This window comes from Convolutriloba macropyga, chromosome 1 (genome assembly GCF_964194025.1).
Source record: "Convolutriloba macropyga chromosome 1, txConMacr16.3, whole genome shotgun sequence".
NCBI lineage: Eukaryota > Metazoa > Xenacoelomorpha > Acoela > Convolutidae > Convolutriloba > Convolutriloba macropyga.
The window spans coordinates 6,177,500-6,198,538 of NC_134468.1; the positions used below are offsets into that span (position 1 = coordinate 6,177,500).

The window sequence follows — 21,039 nt, forward strand, 5'->3', positions numbered from 1 at the left end:
TAACTAAGACTTATCAGAACACACTTCAAGTAGCGGGTATCTAAAATTGGGCTTTATCTCGTTTCGATTTTTAATTCCGTGTTTTGATAATGATTCTGTTCATTTTAGATTGCTTCCCAGAGCAACCGTTGTTTAAAAGCACTTTGAGCACAATGAGAGAAGAATGAAACTAGCCGAGAGAAGTCAAAAAGATTTTACGCAAAATGTCGAAAAAGCAAAATGTCGAAAATGTCCAAAACGAATTAAAACAAAATTTTATTCGACGAAGTGAAAAATAAAAATAAGAGCGCAACAATATTCTGCTGAGAAGAGGAGGGCAGCAATTAATACGAATAGTTTCTGACATGTACGTGCTCCTCTCAAACTATGCCGATATCTCAAATAATTAAAAAGCTAACATTAAAGCTGAGGACTTCAGGGAGGACTGCAATTAGTCGGTCCTCGATGATATAGAAATGATAACACGAAGCAAACATCGTAAAACCAAAAATTAAAAAATATTAATAAATTTCAGACCATTTAATCAATAATGACGAACTGTTTGAAAGAGGAACACTATTTATTTATACTAAGATCAGGGCAAAAAACATTTTAAAAAGTATCACTTTCGTGGCTGTGTACCATAGTCTGTTCGGCGGGTCATTTAAGCGTTTTTTCGGTTTGAATTTCTCAACTGATCACCTCCTTACATTTTCATTAAAGTAGTATCAAAGATACTAGTGGATGATTGCCTTGTCACATGTTACTGAGGTGTGTCGACCTTTCGCCATCAAAGCTATGGTTGATGATTTGTAGGTTAAAAGCACCAGGAGGAAAATCGCAAATTGTTGTGGAAAAGCTCAAAAGTTGATTTCGCTGAAATATTTGTTCTTATTCGCCGCATTTTTTGAGCATCCGCTCTTGTTCTTCATCGGCTCTGGGACAGTACTTTTTAAATTTACCAGAGATAAGACCGAGGAATAAGACTATCAGAGAACAATATTGTTCTAAGTTTTGCCATTCGGATAGGTAAGGAGCATGGCGCCGTCAAATCTTTCATTAAATTTGCTGGCGATGATTTGGCTTTTAAAATGTAATTTTGCGTCCTATTACATTTGCGCACGCACTATGCTAGTGGATGCTTAAACCGCTTGTCTGTATTTTCTGTGATTCAGTTGCTGTCTGTTTTTTGGGTATAATTGCTTGCCACATATAGGGTATCAATTAGGGTCGGTTTCATGAGAAAATATCTGGTTGAGAGGGTAGCGATGAGCTTAGTTCTTAAATTTTTTGAGAAAATTACGTAAAATAGACAGATTCAAATGCAGAGCCGTTTTATGTTTCCAGGAAACGAATAAGCTTGCAGACAACAAGAAAAAGTTAGTTCAATAAAAAATTGTTTTATAGAAAATATTTGTATTATAATTTCAAAATTTATATTTTGTGAAAAAATCGGTTACTTATGTTAATTGTATCCACTATCTTGAGATATTAAACTGTCTCATGACTGTTACTTAACATCAACATCCGCCAATCAACCAGAGTCGCATTCAACAGCCACTGAGTCAAGTGTCTGCAACAAAACCAAATAAAAAAAGCAAAACGCCTGATTTTATTAAACCCTATATTCTCAGAGACCACTAAAACTATCACCACAGAGGCCATGGTGTGCTAGGAAAACTATTAATTCAAGGTGTTTCTGGTTCCTCTTTTAAGGAAACAAGACGATAACTCACCAAAGTCCGGGATTGTGATCAGGTGCTATAGATCTGAATGGATATATAAATAGTGGCTTAAATAAAGTGGCAAGAGAAAAATGTTATAACCGACAAAATCCAGAAAACTGTTTAATAGAATTAAACTTGAAGTAAGACGTGATGTGAAACAGATTAACTGCTTAACAGCGTTTTGGCGCATAAAAAATGTGTGACTACGTGGTATGGTTGAAATCACTTCGTATGAGAGAGAGAGAGAGAGAGCGAGAGTAGTAGTATAAAAAAAATGACTAGAACCTCAACGGGGGGGGGGGGGACGGACATTTTTGGAAGCCTGATTTTCTCGGCCCGACAACAACGGGGTGGGACAATTTGAAATTTCTGCGGGGTGGCCATCTACAACGGGGTGGGACAATTAAAATTTTTTAAAATGAAGTTAAATGTCCCCCCTATTTTACATATTTACATACATATATACATATACACAATATATAAATACATGCATATATATGTATATATGTATATGTATGTATGTATGTATGTATGTATCTATGTTTGTGTGTATTGTTGTATGCATGTATGAATGTATTTATGTATGTATATGTATGCATGTATGTGTATGTGAGTATCTATATATGTATGTATGTATGTATGTATGTATGTATGTATTATGTAAATATATATATGTATATGCATGTATATATATGTAACGTGTATATGTATATATGTATATGTACGTATGTATGTATGTATGTATGTATGTATGTATTATGTAAATGTATATATGTATATGCATGTATATATGTAACGTGTATATGTATATATGTATATGTACGTATGTATGTATGTATGTATGTATGTATGTATGTATGTATGTATGTATGTATGTATGTATGTATGTATGTATGTATTATGTAAATGTATATATGTATATGCATGTATAAATGTAACGTGTATATGTATATATGTATATGTACGTATGTATGTATGTATGTATGTATGTATGTATGTATGTATGTATGTTTGTGTGCATTGTTGTATGCATGTATGAATGTATTTATGTATGTATATGTATGCATGTATGTGTATGTGAGTATCTATATATGTATGTATGTATGTATGTATGTATGTATGTATGTATGTATTATGTAAATGTATATATGTATATGCATGTATATATGTAACGTGTATATGTATATGTGTATATGTATGTATGTATGTATGTATGTTTGTGTGTATTGTTGTATGCATGTATGAATGTATTTATGTATGTATATGTATGCATGTATGTGTATGTGAGTATCTATATATGTATGTATGGATGTATGTATACATACACACACATTCATACATACATAAATACATACATACATACACATATACATACATACATACATACATACATACATACATACATACATACATACATACATACATACATACATACATACATACATACATACATACATACATACATACATACATACATACATACATACAGATTTGTACAAGAAAAACAAGTTTTTACCTAAGTATGTACACAATTATGGTCATAATCACTTATGTCCATAAATGCATACATAAATTGGTGAAAACAACAGTAAAACAACTAACCTGTTAGTGGATGTATAAAATCATTAATGATATATCAATTGGGGGGTGATCGGATCATGCCCAAACATGTTAAGGGTCACAAAACTTTCCAAAATAAATTGACCAATCGCAGTGCCGGATTTATTATTCGAGTTAACAACCAATCAGAATTGAAAGATTTATAAACAAAAACTCTAAACGCTCACGTTCAGTAAACAGTAAATAATGAACACAATAGGAACAAGACATCAAGCTCATTCATGAGAAAGTTTTATCACTGAGAGCTAACATAAATTATACATACATATCTTATCGACAATTATATTTTGTAGCTGCTTGTTCTTTGTTAGATCCAGAAGTTGACGGAGAAATAGCACTTAAATTTAGACCCTATGGTGGTTTCATTGGAATTGATAATTCAAGACTCGGTCCTTTACTGAAACGGAGCAAAGTGCTACGACTTCATGCTGCATTGCATGACGCCGCTGGATTTATAAAAGATTGCAGAAACAACGGTCCTGGATATGTTTACGCTTTCCGTTACTCACCAGTAAACAATTGTCTTTTTGGACACCTGACAGGAATATTATTCATTCTATCAGTGAAAATTTTTCATTCACAATTGTTTTGTGAATTGGAATGCTAGAAAATTTTGGCAGCAAAACCACAAATATTATTGTCCTCCATCTCGAGGATTTCAAACTCAAGTCACTTGGATTCATTATAAAAGAACTCAGTTTGTGTTCCAGTTACAACGATACAATATTTTTCAAACCCCCACTTAAATTCGCTGATTTACCCGCACACGATAGACAAACTGTTATTTGGCTGACCAATAACCTACACGGTCTTGATTGGGACGCAGGTGATATACCTTACTGTGATTTGAAAACAATCTGTCTGAGTTTCAGTTTCCGATTCACACGGAAAAAATTTTTTGCCAAAGGCATTGAAAAGTGTGAGCTCCTCAGTAAGCTTTTACAAAAAACTGTTTATAATCTGGAGAATCTAAATTGTCCCCGAATCTCAGAGATAATATCACAAGAACAAGTTCCCTCCTGTTATCTTCATTCAAACATTCGTTCAACAAACGATCAATTATCAAATCACTGCGCGGAACGTAAAGCAAGAATATTTTCACAGTGGACACAATGTGATGCACAGAGAAGACACAGCAACTTTAACAACTTATCTGTCAGACAACTTGAAGATATTCACTTGCTTGACTCCACTTGACGATCAGCCGATTGTAATATTCAACAGAGTTCAGGATCCCTCTCCACCAATACAGAATCATTTTTCAAGTGATCAACAGAACCGAGCGAACTATCTCAACAATAAGCCAAACACAGCACAACAACCGCGTTACAACTCGCTTTATAGCGCCGCAGCGAAACGTTATTTTGCAACCATTACTTTTTCTCCCGACGAGCTAGACAGCTTTAGGGCTATCCTGCCCGTGATAGATAATTTCTATCACTTCCAACTGTACGTAAAAAATAAACAGAGCTCGAGAACATCGGAATCAGTTCAATTATGGCTATGAACAAAACAAACCAGAAGCCTATGCAGTCCCCCAAAGAGCAGCGAATCCCACGTTGGAAGCAGTGGGCGGACAAAAAAGTTCCTCAATTTAGATTGAAAAAATCACCACCAGAACCGTGGGCTATCACTTAATGAGATGCCGAATGAGTTGCGATTATATGTCTTGGAGCACCCTGAAGTTGAAAAAGTCTTCAATCAACCATCGTTCGAGGAAAATGACTCATCAACCGTTTGTTATAAACTAGAGATAAAAAGTCATATTTCAATTTGTTTGAGTTCTGGTACATGAAACAGTTGCCCAGTGAATAATTCAAAAATTTAACATTTTATATCATTTTTGTTTTAATTCATTTTTCAATTAAATATTTTTCTCCAATGAATCAAAGAGACGAGGTTGACACCGGTATCAGTAATTTAGTCTTCGATGTAAACAACAAGGAGAGGCCACCATGGCGTTGTTGTTCAAATTCAACAGTGCCAAGGTCCGAAGTAATATTTTTTGTTCAAGTTAGTATCATTGTCTTAATGATCATTCTTTGCTTCTCTATGCTCTTTCTATTATCAGAAAGCTGTGAAGAGAAATCAATTTGGATTGCTCTCTTATCGATTTTAGTTGGTTACATTTTACCTAATCCCAAACTATGAACAAAGTTATTCTTACACATGACAGGGTATTCATGTCAATTGTAGGACCAAGTGGTTGTGGTAAAACAGAACTCTTGTTTCGAATGCTAAAAGGTTCAACCTTTTATCCACGCTTTGAAAAAATTTATTATTTTTACAAAGAGTACCAACCACTTTTCAAAGATATGCAACGAGTTATACCAGGGATTGAGTTTCTAAAATACTCAGGCTTTGATATAACAAAAAATCTATCACATTGTCTGCTTATCTATGACGATTCATGTGAAGAAATCTTCAACGATAAAGAATTTGTAAAAAAAGCTACCTCAGGCCGTCATCGCAAATTACATGTTATATACGTCAAGCATAATTTGTTCCATCAAAGCAAATGGTCCAGAACCATTGATCTGAATACAACACACATATTATTATTCAAGCCGCTTCGTGACATTCAACAAATTGAATATCTTGGAAAACAGTTGAATTGTCTCCAACTGATAAGAGAAGCATACAAACTAGCAACTGTGGAGCCCTTTGGACATTTGATGATTGATCTCGACCCAAAAACCAGTCAGGGTTTGCGTTTTTCATCGCAACTAATTGGACCGGATCCTTCTATTTTTTACATTTCGTCCCCTGACGCAGTCATTACAACAATTACAAATGAAAAAGAAACATTTGCTTATGGTCAAGCAATGGGCAAATAAGAGGAATGAGGAAACCGCTCAAATAAAAACATTACAACAGGGCGAAGTCATTTGGTTCTTGAGTGACTGTGTGATGAACGTACTCTCTGGAGTTGTACCAATCAATAAAGTTGAATTAAAAAAATTCGAGAAACCACTACGTAAACTTGCAGACAGGCGAGTTGAAAAAAGTGAGATTCAAAATTTTTTGATCAGATTCTGGAATCCGTCTAATTAAACTGATTGCGTTACCTTGTATTGCTTTTCTGGAGCAAAATGCACACTGAAGAGTTTGTGCTAATTCCTCGTCAAATGTATGCGAATGAACAACCTCAAATTCCTCAACTTCTCAACAATAAAAATGTCCGAGAGAAAGCAAAAAAAAATCACTGTTGCAAAGAAGCAAGTCTCCACCAGCACTTTCTACCACGCAACAAGATACGCAACAGCAGACCGATAATATTTTGGAGAATATCAAAGATGAGTTGAACGAGACTAGAGATGACAAAATTGATACAAAAGTTTCCAGGGAGCGAGTTTTGAGAGATATTAAACACCTTGACAGAAAAAAATTTGAAAAAGCGAGCATAATATTGGAAAAAATAGAAGAGTCAGAATCTCTATCGCTGGATCAGACATCAAGACTAATGGTTAATATGTCAAGCACGGGAATTCTTGCCGCAGATTTTCTTTACGATTTACAACAAACAACATCTAAGCTTTCACTTGAACATTACAAAGTCCTGACCTTTCTAGATATCAGTTCACAATTAACTTGTAATACATATGCAAAAAAATTTCTTGCCTTATCACTAAACGAAAAGTTAGTTGTTTGAGGATGAACCAGAAAACGAAGAATCAGGCGTCCCGAGAACAGAAGAATCAAAAATTTCTGGCGACGATGAAGGAAGCTTTGAAGATGCAAAAGAAGAAATCCAACCGTCTAGCTCGTGGACAAATTACTTCCTCTCACGTTAAACAATTGAACAAATTATACACAAAAGGTAGTGCAGCTTTTGGTAGCATTGCTAATTTGAAGAAAGCCAGTGGTTTACCAAGATCCAAAGTGGTTAAATACCTTCAGTCGAAAGCCCCATACACAAAATACAAACAATTCAGAAAAACTTTTCCGAGACTAAAAGCTGTTGCATACAGAATAAACGAAATCTGGTCTGTCGATGTGGCGTATATGGATAAAATTGCCCAACACAACAATGGAGTCAAATACTTACTGGTGGCTGTTGATGTTTTATCGCAATACCTACGGGTGCATATGCAAAAGATGCTGTTGAAGCGTTCAAAAAATGATGAAGCAGAAAACGCCAGAAAGGGTTTGGAGAGACAAGGGATCCGAGTTTAAAGGTGAATTCAAAACATTTTGTGAAAAGAAGGAGATTCATTTATATACAACAGAAAACGAAACCATGTCGGCATTTGCTGAGAGGAACATTCGATCGCTCAAAAACATTATTCATAAATACCTGGAGGAAAATTGGACTTGGACTTATATTAACGAATTGCCCCAGTTTGTAAATACTATAAACAGTCGTGTTAATCGTGTTACACAACTTGCACCTAATAAAACTTTTAAAAAACATGAACCGTTTCTAATATCCCTAGCAATTAGCACAAAAAAGTACAAGCCGAAATACGAAGAAGGAGACCTGGTTCGGATTGCAAAGCCAGACGAAATATTTAGCAAAGGTTATAAACAAAATTACACAGACGAAGTCTTCACAGTTTTCAAGGTTGCCACCCTCAGTCCACCAACATACAACCTTATAGACGCAAACAACGTTACAATTGAAGGTAAATTTTATGAACCAGAATTAGTCCAAGTGAACGTCATTCCTGTCGAAGACTTAACATGAGTATTAATAAAGAATTTACTATTGATTTGATATCGAATGCATCAATGGGAATTTTTACCAATAATACTATGGCCAAGTTCCGAAATCAACTTGCCCAACCATTACAGTTAGATGGAGGTTGGCAAGTTGCCCTTGCTTCAATATCATTTCCATCAAACATCAATAATGTAAACTCAGCTGAAATAGTTGCGTATGTCAGTTCTGGCGCTGAACTTGATGCTTCACATAACCGCACCGGACAACTTCGAAGAATTCGCAAAGGTATATACAACAGTTCAGAAGAGCTTCTGGAAGAAATTTTTCGAATCGCTCAATTGAAACAGTTCGACTATGATTTTGACACTGTAACGCAAAAGTTGGTTTTGAAATTTTGACCTAACGAAGGTTTGTCATTCGAAGATGATGAAGTACCCAGTATTCTTGGTTTTAAAGGAATAAGAGATATTTCGAATCATGGTTTTATTCATATTGGTTACAAGTCAGAAAATGCAGGCAACTCTTTGAACCGACAAGTTGGAGATTTTCCAGTTGATATCACTTGTGGATCACAGTTAATATTTGTATACATTGATATAATTGAACATCAGAACGTTGGTGATGTGAGAGCTCCGGTAATAAAAATCATTGAGTCTGAAAGAGGTTTGAGAAACGGTAGCATAAACACAGTGACACCCATACACCACAAGTCCTACACAAATTTGGATTACAAGCCAATATTATCAAACAATATTCAAAACATCCAGGTAGAGTTGAGAAACGAAACTGGAAAACTAATTCCTTACACTGGCACCGGAAAAGTTATAGTCAGTTTAAAATTTCAAAAAATTATTTGATATGGAGGCATACTACAGCAATCAAGCATCTCAATCAATGCCGCATTTTTCCGGACACTACAGACAAAGAGGCAGCGGTTTTGGAGCGCTGGCTGCAGGTATTGGAAGAGTTGCTCTGCCATTAGCACGCAAATTTCTCTAGCCCGCAGCAAAAAAGATTGGTCGTGATTTATTGGTTCAAGGAGCACCGGAGTTAGTAGAAGTTGCAACCAAAAGAAAGTCAGCAAAACAAGCACTGAAAAGTACAGTAGCCAAAACAGCTCGCAAACAAATAAGTGGATCTCTTCAATCACGTATTGCATCAGGCGTAAAATAATTAGACGAAAAAGACGACAATACACGAGACCTCGCTCAAACCAAAAACAAAAAATCTCAACCAGAAGAATCATTTCTCGAAAACCCCGTCCAAAAAGGAGTAGTCTAGATTTTTTCTCGCGAGTGAAAAATGCGAACTAATATTGTAATACCATCTGAAGCCACTCACAGTTCTTTAGACTTATTTGAAAAACCACCTTTGCTGGTAACATTTGATCAATCATTCGAGCAAAAAACAGGACCGCTTTATTCGCCCTCAGGATCATCATTGGAATTTGAAGTTGTTGGTGATCGCAACAATTTTATTGACTTGCAAAAAATTTACCTGGAGATCAAGTGTCGAACACTTCAAACAGATGGAACGGATTTGCGGTACACAGCTGGTGACGCTAATGCCAGTGATCTTCCATATTATTCTAATAATACCCTCCATTCACTTTTCGCCGACTGTACTGTTTCTGCAAATGGTATCAAAATTTCAACAGCTAATGGACACTATGCACACAAAAGTTTCATAGAAACTGAATTCTCTCATGGGACAGACGCAAAGAAAACCTGGCTGAAATGTCAGGGTTACGAGTATGAAGAAAACCCCGGCACTATTCCAGCAGCAATATCAGTTATAAGAAAAAGAACAGTGCGACCATCCGCGCGCATAACATTATATGGAAAGTTGGCGGTTGATTTCTTTTCATGTGAGAAACATTTGGTTAGTGGAGTTACGTTACGCATTTCAATGAGAAGATCTCAAGATGACTTTGCCGTCATCAGCGAAGACGCAGCGAAACACTACAAGGTTAAAATAGATGAGGCTAATTTATTTATCAGGAAGATGACGGTGTCAGATAATGTTGTAGGTGCAATTGAGAAGACATTGAAAACTCCCGCAATTTACCGATACAATGAAGTAATTACCAAAACATTCTTGTTTACAACAGGCCAACAAAGCTAGAAACATGAGGATATTTTCACTAAAGAGCCAATCAGAAGAGTCATTGTTGCATTATGCGTTGGTACAGCATTCATCGGTACCAACACCGCTAATCCATTCCATTATCAAAAATTTGGTTTAAGAGAGATAACTATTTATCGAAATGGTTTTGCAACGGCTGGAACTCCAATGTCAACAACTGACAACAAAAGGTTGTACTACAATTCAATGAGTGCATTAGCTTATGTAGAAAATGGCCATGGAATACCTCTGAGTGAGTTCGCAAACCATTATATAATGGTATTTGATCTGACCAGCACTCAAGAGGCAACCCATGACTTTATTCATCCAGAGCTCACAAATTCATCATTGTCTGTCGAACTCAAGTTTGATGAAGCGTTAGCTCATAACGTTGAAACATTTTTTCTTGGGGAAAAAGCATATACGATCTACATTGACTCTGCAAGAAACGCATCTTAAAACGCTCTTCCATGATCACATACTAATGGACGAAGATCAAATTCATCTTCAAGTGAAAAAGTGTAAACAACTCAAATTCAAATTCAGAGGGGTTTATGCCGCTGATAATTATCCTCTGAACTTGCAAACCAACACATTTATTATTGTTAATGCATCACGATCCAACTCTATTGGAACCCACTGGGTAGTGCTAGCTAAACGATATGCATACCCAATAATATATTTTGCGGATCCATTGGCTCTACCCTTGACTACCTACAAGGATATTTTCAACCGTTTACAACAGTGTAAAGACTTGGAGATAATGATGGATATCATGGAACATAGAAGAGACATTCAGTCTCCATTGCAATCCTCAGACTCCCAGCTTTGTGGTTTATTTTGCATATATATTGTTCATTATTTTTATAGTGAGAAATTTCCATTTATACCTGATGTAAATGAATTAGAGTTGCTAGCTTTTGTAAAACATATGAAGTAAAAGTTAATTTAATTTTGATACAACAACATTTTTTTGAATATCAATTTTTACAAAATTGAAAAGTTATGAAAGAGTTTGAGGTTTCTCGCACAAAACTCCCGTGGCCACTAAGAAGAATATCCATTATCTGATAAAGAGTTGAAGAGTGTTCACCTAGCATAAGCTGGCAAAATCGTTTCATAGTTACATCAGGGACTGTGGAAGAACGTTTGTTGGTCGTAAAAGTACTAATAGATTTAGCTGCTGTCTGACTCAAGGGTGCTGGAAGTTTTTTCTGGTTCTTGGTAACTGAAGAAGAAGTTGATTTTGAAAGGTACTCAATAGCAACATGTAGTCGTGAAATTATTGCACCACGTTTAACAAAGTCTTTTTGCGTAGGCTGAATAAGTAATTTGAAACAGTTAACGAGACACGGTATCACCGCAGGTACATAAAGAGAATCGAATATAATATCAGCCTGCAAACCAAATTCATACATAACATGATAATGATTGGAGCCAAATGTACAACCTTCGATAACTGTTGCAGATGAATGATAACCATATGCAAAATTTTCAATTGTTGTGTTTTCAAGTTTTGGTTCCGTCTCACAAATATTGTACTTGAAAAGTTTTTGAAATTTCTTGAAATATTCAGGACTGTTCTCATACATTGCCTCAACCATAACGAACAAAAAAGAAAAAGCTAATGAACTAACTATGAATGCATAAACAATGACAGGAAGCAAAAGGTATAATAGAAATTATTCCGATTCCTCATTGACTATTACAGATGTTTTTGGTATCTTCTTTTGGCGCTGAGTTAGTTTTTTGCTGGCCCGTTTTGCTGGACGCTTCGAGTCATCAGTTGAATCCGGTTTTAGAAGTGAGTCGATCAATCCAACTGGTTGATCAAGCATTTGTTCTAGTTTTTCTATGTTCTGACATATCAACCGAAACTCTGGCGCCGAAAGTGTAATTTTTTGATTGAAATCCCAATCGACCTGTTCACTATCACGTTTGAACAATTTCAAGGATAAATAGGTGCCAGTGGTATGATAAGTCTTAACAGCAGCCCTAACAAGCCGTTTTTCATTGAGCGAGAGATCCAAATGAAAGTCGCTGTACTCACCAACCTTAGACAAAACATTACCCATAATGTTGCATATATTGAGACAAACTGTATCAAAGTAATCTGAAATGATAAATGACTAATACATTACTGTTTATTGGAAGGAAAACAATTTCAAACCCCACGCCAACATGTCTAGACAAGATAACAGCTGAACAAACAAACCCACCCACCCTAGCGTGTAAACAAATTTAAACTCCTCTATATAAGCTATGACGTTTATACGAAATATGAAATTCAAAAGATCGGAAAAAATATACCCTGCTGAATCAAGACCCATTCAATGTCACAATTGTCCAAGGCAATTTAAAAATTTCCATTCGCTAATGCAACATCGTTGGGCCAAGCATTATAAAGGCCATAGCAGAAAACAATTTTACAAGTCCCGACCTCTAGATCTAAAAACTGACAAATTTTCATTAGCAATGGATAAATTAGCTCGCCTCCTCGAGTCTATTTATATTCCCCGAGGGAACCCCAATTCAACTTAGTTCAATATTACATAATTCTATTTATAGACATGACGGAATAATGATGAAATGGCTAAGTCGGTCTGCAACAATTTTTTCAATCTTTCCGCCATTGTTCTTTCTTGTTGTTCAATATAAGTTTTGTGAAAATTCTTTAGTTCTTTGGCACCTTATTATATTACTGCAAGTCTTTTGCTACTTAACCTTCTTCTAGAATTTGCTTTCATCCTGCTTTTCCATTCAGTTCCATACCATATAAAAACAAGTTTTCATTTCTCTTGTTACTAGAATTGGTTCTAGACTCGGTGCTGTTAAGTCTTTATAAAACTTTCCTTACAAAAAAAACTGTTTGCTTTTTTACCGCTTAAATCCGTAAAATCAGAACAAAAAACATCTCAATTGTTTATCTATCACCTGCAATATGGCTGCTGAATATTTAGAAATTGCAAAGACAAGTGAGCGGGGCACTCGGACCCTTGTGCGAATGTGTCACAACTTCAAAAATGTTGTCCTTGTAAAGGAAAGCTTTGATGATAAGACAGAATTATGGCACACAAAAAACAGCTTTATAGTTCCAGTTAATTACATTGAACCAATATTTGAATACATAAAACAAAACGATTTATTTCATCTTACAAAAACGCCAGAAAAATCACCAAGACAAGAAGAGTCTCCATATGCTCATCGATATTATGGATGTATTACTCCATTCAAACAAAAAAGCAGGATGAGAAAAAATTGACAAAGCGAACAAGAAAACTTTTTGCAGACTACAATCATGACTGCATTGAAATTTGGGAGAATCATTTGGGGCAGCTAGAAGAAGATGAGCAAATATCTGGTTTTTGGAATTTTGATCAGTCGCCAAGTGAAGAAAGAAAAACCCCGGAAAGCCTCCCATTGCTTGCAAACAGTTTTTCTGATGATGTCAGTATCGATGAAACACCTCCTTTGAGCCAATGCTATGCCCCCGTCAAGAAGGTCATCAAGTTATCTCGACTCTAAAGTACAACAAAGCTCTTTAAACTCATTGTACGTATAGTATTTGTTGCTTTTCACAATGTTTAATCATGGTAATTTTGTTAAAATCTTGAAACCAGTTCTTAATTAAACTTTAACTAAAGATTCATCTTAGCACTAGACAAACATTGTGAGACAGAATTAAGCGCTGCTTAAAATTTCAGACATTGAACAAACAAATATGCAAAACAATGTTTTAAACAAATAAGCAAAATGAGACTGGGTTGAATTAAACCCAGCTGAATCATGGATTTTTCAAAAATCACGGCAAACGACCGATAAACAATTTTCATAAGAAAATTGTATGCTGAAAAATTGACATTGAACAAACAAGTATGCGAAACACTGTTTTAAACAAATAAGCAAAATGAGACTGAGTTGAAATAAACCCAGCTGAAGCTTGGATTGTAGTGAAATCACAGTAAACAATCAATAAACATTTTTTTATCAGATAGTCGTACACCGTACTAAAATTAGGGTAGACAAATAAGATGTAAAACTGTGAACTCATTATCACCTGTTTTAAACAAACAAAAAGTAGAAAAACCGTTGAGCATATAAATCTATGTCTTGTTTACACAACAGTCTGCGCGATGTGTTCCCCTCTACAGCTGTTTGCGGAGCAGTAGCTTTCTGTTATAAAAGCAAACAAAAAAGACGCGCACTCTGATTGGATGAAACAAGTTTAAATAACAGTTTGCCCGACAATAGAATTCTTAAATTTGCTTTTTGCCTTAACCTGAAATTCACTTGATTGAAAAACTTCAACTATTATCATTTCCTTTTCGTAATTTTATTTTCCTTTTTTTGCGTTCCTATTCCTTTTCTCTTTCTAAATTTACCGTTCATATTGAACGCTGAAACGTGTACAATTTGTCAGAAAAAACTCGTCGATAAGTGCAGCCTCAGACGTCATATGCAAACAATTCATAAACAATACGTCCAAACCAACCGATTCGAGTGCGATGAATGTGCGTTTGCTCACGAAAAAGTCATAGAACTCGAAACGCATATGATACAGCAACACAACTCAAAACATCCCCGCTACTGTCTGTACTGCAACAAGTTCTTCGTAGACAACCTCAAGTACATGGAGCACATGAATAAAAATCATGGACTGCCGGTATGGAACGCTGATCTCGAAAACAACCCAAGTTCTGGAAATCTTCCGTCCGAGCAAGCTTTCGGCGGTGTTTTGAAAACATATGACATACCAGTGGGAGAACATGAAATAGACTTGCTAAGTTTCATGCGTAGCAAACGTGATGAGATTGAAAACATTGTTCAACTCAACACCCAAAACCATGCACAAAAACTTCAGTTTAGCGCACTGGTACAGCTCACAAAACCATCGAGCGATGAAAATGTTAGCAGCCAGCCAGATCGCATTAAAATATACATCAACTCAAAAATGCAGCGGGTCGACTTCACAGGTTTGAGTAAATCTTGTTTCGCTGGAATGGTTGAACAAATGCTGCTTGCCTTGAACAACTTTGCATCTCATGGTAGCGGCTGGACAGTAGATAGCATTGAAAACATTGAATTGAGGCTCGCCAGGTCAAAACCAATTGCTGCTTCTTCATATTTAGCTCTGCCTACTGAGCTAGCAAAATGTCAGTACCTGTTGAAAATTCGAAACCGACAAGACGAGAAATGTTTTCTCTACTGCTATACAGCTCAGTACCATAACACATTTGGACCCTGGTTGATACCCGCCAATGCTTTATGGAGACAAAGAACAAATCCAATAATGTATAGTTCGGAAAATCCAGGAGCAAAACAAGCGGCTGGTGAATTCGTGATACCCATGGCTTTTCACCAGATGGAAAAATTTGAACTGCTGAACTTGGTACGCGTTAATGTTTTTCGACACTCGAACAAGAAACTGATTCCTTTCCGCATATCAAATAATAAAAACTACAATTTCAATCTGGATCTGCTCTTGCTTAGTGATGGATCAATGCATCACTATGTCCTGATCACAAATATCAAGGCACTTATTCACAAATATCTTGGAAAACACCAGCGCATTGACAACCATTTGTGTCGTAACTGTTTCCACATCAGCACCTCATTGGATCGATATGAGAGACATCAAGAAATATGCCATCAAAACACGCAAGCAATAATTAAAATGCCGAAAGCCGAACAGCAAAACTTTGAATTCAAAAATGTTCAAGCCCGATGGTTTGCGCCAATAGTTGGATTTTTTCATCTGGAGTCAATAATTGAACCAGTTGCTAACACTATCAATACACAACAAAACTCAGTTACCAGAGCATTGGAGGAACACAAGCCATGTAGTTATGCTTTGCTCTTTGTTGCTTTAAACGAAACAAAGCCATTCTACTTCGATCTCAAATGTGGTCCGAATGTCATGGTTGAATTTGTTAAGTCACTGGAACAAATTGCTAGGGATATATACGACGTGAAACAACAACACAAAAACTTTTCCGGCGAGCCAACAATCACTAAAGATCAAGCTAGTTTGTGTTGGATTTGTGAAACTGAATTGAATACATCCTCGCAAGATCCCACTGTTCTAGACCACTGCCATTTCACAGGAAAATTTTTGGGATGGGCACATGCGCAGTGCAATTTGAAACGCAAAACTCTAAACTTCAACCCCCTATTTGAGCACAACTTGGCAAACTATGGTCTTCCTCACGTAGTATTAGCACTAAAAAGTCTGAATGACAAAAACACAATTTCAGTTGTGCCAAGCACGAGTGAGAAATTCATCTCATTGCAAATTGGAGTGCATATGAAAACAACACAAAACAAGAAAGGTGTTTGGACAAGCCAGTATGAGTATATCAGACTATTGGACTCATTTAAGTTCATGAATGCATCGCTCGACAAGTTGGTACAGAACCTGCCATCTGATCAATTCACCTTATTGGAACAACATTTTCAAGCGTGGCCCACAACATCGGTTAATTTGCTAAAACAAAAAGGCTAGTTCCCATATTGCTTCGTCGATAGCTTTGAAAAATTGCAAGAGGCCCAGCTTCCCCCTCTCGAGAAATGGACAAACAGTTTGCAGCAGTACGAGGTAACAGTGAGTGAAGATGAATACAAGCGATCCCTCGAAGTGTTCAAATTATTCAAGTGCCAAAACATTGGTGACTACTACAACTTGTATTTGACAACAGATGTGTTTCTCCTCGCTGCAGTAGTACTCTGCTTTAGAAAAGTGTGCTATGATACATATGGGCTCGACTGCTGCCAGTATTACACGGCTTCCAACTTGTCAGGAGATGCAATGCTCAAAATATGCAACCCTCAACTACATCTTCTAACAGAAAGGGAACACCTCGACATGGTAGAAAGTCTTATAAGAGGAGGCGTGAGCTCGGTTTACAGCGCAAATAACAAGTTTCTTTCGGACTACAAACCGAAGAACATTTCCTCCTTCATAATAATGATCGATGCCAATAATCTGTATGGAGGAATCATGGAAAAATTCCCCCTACCCCTCCATGATTTCGAAATGTTTGACAAAAGTGAATGGACCGATGAGGAAGCCCAGGAAATTTTGCGTCGAATATTGAATACGCCCGATGATGATGAGGTTGGATACATAGTTGAAGTCGATTTCAGTTATCCCGACAGCCTGCACGATCTACACTCTGATTTTCCTTTGGCGCCCACAAAAGAAGCGATTGATGAATGCTGACTCAGTGAGTATCAAAGCAGCTTGTTGGCCGACATGCAAATTAAAAAACTCCAGCAGGTGAAAAAGCTCATTCAGACGTTGTTCGATAAACAGAACTACACTCTACACTATCAAACCCTCAACCTCTATGTTGAACTAGGATTGGTAGTGACCAAGCTTCATAGAGTGCTTTCGTTCAAACAGCAAAAGTGGCTGGCACCGTACGTACAACTGAACACGGAAAAGCGAAAGCAAGCAAAGAATAAATTTGAGGAGGATTTTTTCAAATTGATGGTTAACTCATCGTTTGGAAAAACTTGTGAAGGAAAGCGAAACCGAATGAAAGTCAGGATAACCCGCACGGAAGAGGAAACGCTAAAGTGGACAGACAAGCCCGAGTACCAATCATCAAAAATTATTAGTTAAGATCTTGTCACCCTATGCCTTCAGCAATCAGAAATACTTTGGGACAAACCAACCATAGTGGGTGCCTGTATATTGGATTTGGCAAAGAAGTTCATGTTCGAGTTTCACTACAAAGTCATGAAGAAAAACTTTGACTGCAATTTGCTTTATTCAGACACGGACTCTTTCGTATATGAAGTGCGTTCAAGAGACTTCTTTGCAGAAATACAACGGAAAAAGTCGGTCGCTGAACAGTTCGATTTGTCAAACTTTCCACCAGAACACCCCTTGTATAGCAGGGACAATGCACGTGTCACTCTTAAATTCAAAGATGACATGGGAAGCCGGCCAATTGCTGAGTTTTGTGGACTCAAGCCAAAGCTGTATTCAATCAAGCTCGCTGAAGGCTAGTATATATCTTTTTCACTACCCCCGCCCCCGTCATACAAACACAAGTAATCAAAACAAACAGGCATATGCAAAACATTCTAGTAAATAAAGTTTGTTTGGGTATGGAAACAATGGAATGAATTTGAAATAAACCAAGTTCTTTTTCAGGTTGCACCAAACAGTCAGCAAAAGGGGTCACAAAAGATGCACGTCGCAGCATGACGCATGAATTGTACAAGCAAAATGTTTTGGGCGGTGAGGTGGTGCGTCTGCTCAACACGAGAATAGCTTCAAGCAACCACAGGCTGCACACAATTGTTGTCAACAAGAAACCTTTGTCAGGCTACGATGACAAACGATTTATTATGACTGACCAAGTTTCCATGCTGCCCTATGGTCATCGTTCAATAAGAAAGGATATGTTCTTCAAATCAATAATGAATGAACCCGATTGGAGCGCCGATGACTTGGGCGAAAGCGAGCAGGAAAGCGGGCAGCAGGCGCAGGAAAGCGGGCAGCGGGCGCAGGAAAGCAGGCAGCGGGCGCAGGAAAGCGGGCAGCATGCACAGGAAAGCGGGCAGCGGGCGCAGGAAAGCGGGCAGCGGGCACAGGAAAGCGGGCAGCATGCGCAGGAAAGCGGGCAGCGGGCGCAGGAAAGCGGGCAGCATGCGCAGGATAGCTCGCAGCAGGTAAAAACAAAAACCAGCAAAAACACAAACGCCAAACGCAACAGTCAGCAAACGTTCCACAAACTAATAGCACTCTAAACACAAGTTTCAACTCAATTCCCGACCCAGGTTTTCACCAGCAAAATTATAGCGAGGACGAATTGAATCAAAAATTAGTAGATTTTGACAATTTGTCAGAGTTTTCGGACAGTGGTTCTTCTACGGACGCAGCTTGCGATGGGTTTATTCTAAGTCAAGCAATAGAAGATTCAGATAGCAGCCCCCAACCTCCAACCACAATTGATGAACCACCGCCAGCCAACCTCCCAGTAACAATTGATCAACAAAATTTGCAAGATCAACCACCTACCAAAAAGAGAAGACGAGCAAGAATCATAGAAAGTAATAGCGAAGAGGACTGAAGAACCAAAACAAAACTAAAAAGTCTTGTCTCATCCTGTATTTGTACCTATATTGTCCAAAAACCACTTGAGGCCGGGCTTATATGGCCCAATTGACTTTTTTAAAAAGTTAAATTTGTACCATCCCCCCTTTTTGGGCTAGAAATTTCTTGTGTGTAGTGAGTGAGGTCATGTGATAGGGAGGGACACTGACGTACCAGGAGGGGTTGATCTGCCACGGCATGTGACAGAACACAGTTCTTCCTGCACATATTAGAATGCTTAAAAGTTCGTTTTGCAACAAAATTTGTATCGCAGAGAACCTATTAAGTCAGCTTTTCCGCTGCCATACATACAGGGTTTTTCTTATTCATTTTACACCCTATAAAAATCAGTAGAACAGGATTTTTTGAAAAATAGTTCCTACCCATATATCCGGTCTACTAAAAAAGATTTTTCTTACTCAATTGTTGCGCAGGGTGATGTGTAGTTGTCCGTTTGCACCCTCTTGAATAACTCGATTTTGATTGTTAAAAATTTCCGGATTTCTGCACTTTCCACAGTGGCAAATATGGAGGTCAATGAACCCACGGTTGAGACACAACTTAATAGCTTAAACAAAAAATAAAAACTAAAACAGGTTTTCTTGCATCATAGACCTTTTCAATCTATAACCAGTGTCATTTCAAAGTTAGAGACCAACTCTGTTTAAACGTTTTTCAATGCTCCCAATTGGAAAAATTTCATTAAACAAATTGCAGATTCAAAAAAATTCACGTCTTAGTGGAGTTTTCACATTTGGCGGAACCCTCTTGAATGTGGTAGCAGATATCTATTGTTGATAAGTGTCTGATCCTGACTGAAAAAAAAGGGTTCGTTCATTTAGTTGAACAAGGTTTTTTTTGTTAGTTCACCCCCACTCCCGCAAACAGAAATAAGAGATTTAATGACATTGAAGCCCGATAGAACAAACCAAATGTATTCAAACTTAAATGTCAGAACTGTTCTACTATTAACTTCTATTAGTCGATTAAAACGATAACGATAATAGTCGATTGCACGATAACCAAGGATTAAAAAGAGTGAAAAAATGATCATACCTGTTTCTAGTATTTTTGCCAGTTTCTACTATCAGTTTTCACCTTTATATATTCCATGGCAAACGTGTTCTTCCGCTGAATTTTGTAAGAGGGGGTTGTGCTGCTGGATGCTGGATGTTCAATTGTTGTTAACTTAAACGTTTCAAAAATTGGTGGGTCACTTTTAAATTGATTCAAAAACTTCATGAGTTTTTTTTGCAAAACTGCAATTTTCAGCAAGCATTCTCTTTATCCCTTCCTTTAATTGTAGCCGAAGCCACGTCCCCCCATATACTGGTAATTTTAAATCCTTTCACTGTTATCCACTTATTTTATACCCCTATACCCCCTCAATATGCTGTAACTTCAAACCTCCCGATAAAGTCCCCATTTTTACCTCTACACCTAAAACATCACCCAATTTTGGAGTTCATTCCATTATGTCCGCTCTTCATATTTTAAAATTTTTGGGGTGGGGCTATAAAATGTCTAGCCACTAAAGGGTGATGGGAAAAGGTAAATTTGGATATTCATTCCTGCGGTCCACCTACGCTTTTGCTTTGAGACCCACCAATTTTTCTTAAGTTGTAAGGACGATGATCTTCTGGTTGCTCTTGCTCTTCACAGCGATGACAATGATAGAATAAACTCGATATGACTAGCAACTAAATGTGTTATGATAGAACAGATAAATGAATTAACACCCTCAACTGATAAGATTTGTTCCTGTCGGAGAATTGGACTAAACAATGTTTTTTTAGAAAAATCTGTGATGTGCGCGTTTT

General features: G+C 37.1%; 1 protein-coding gene across 1 annotated transcript in view; it reads right to left on the minus strand.

The window, feature by feature from the left end:
- Window positions 1-21,039, minus strand: part of LOC142334567 (N-acetyl-D-glucosamine kinase-like) — a 144,666-nt gene that overhangs the window by 10,361 nt on the left and 113,266 nt on the right. The window lies entirely within an intron of this gene.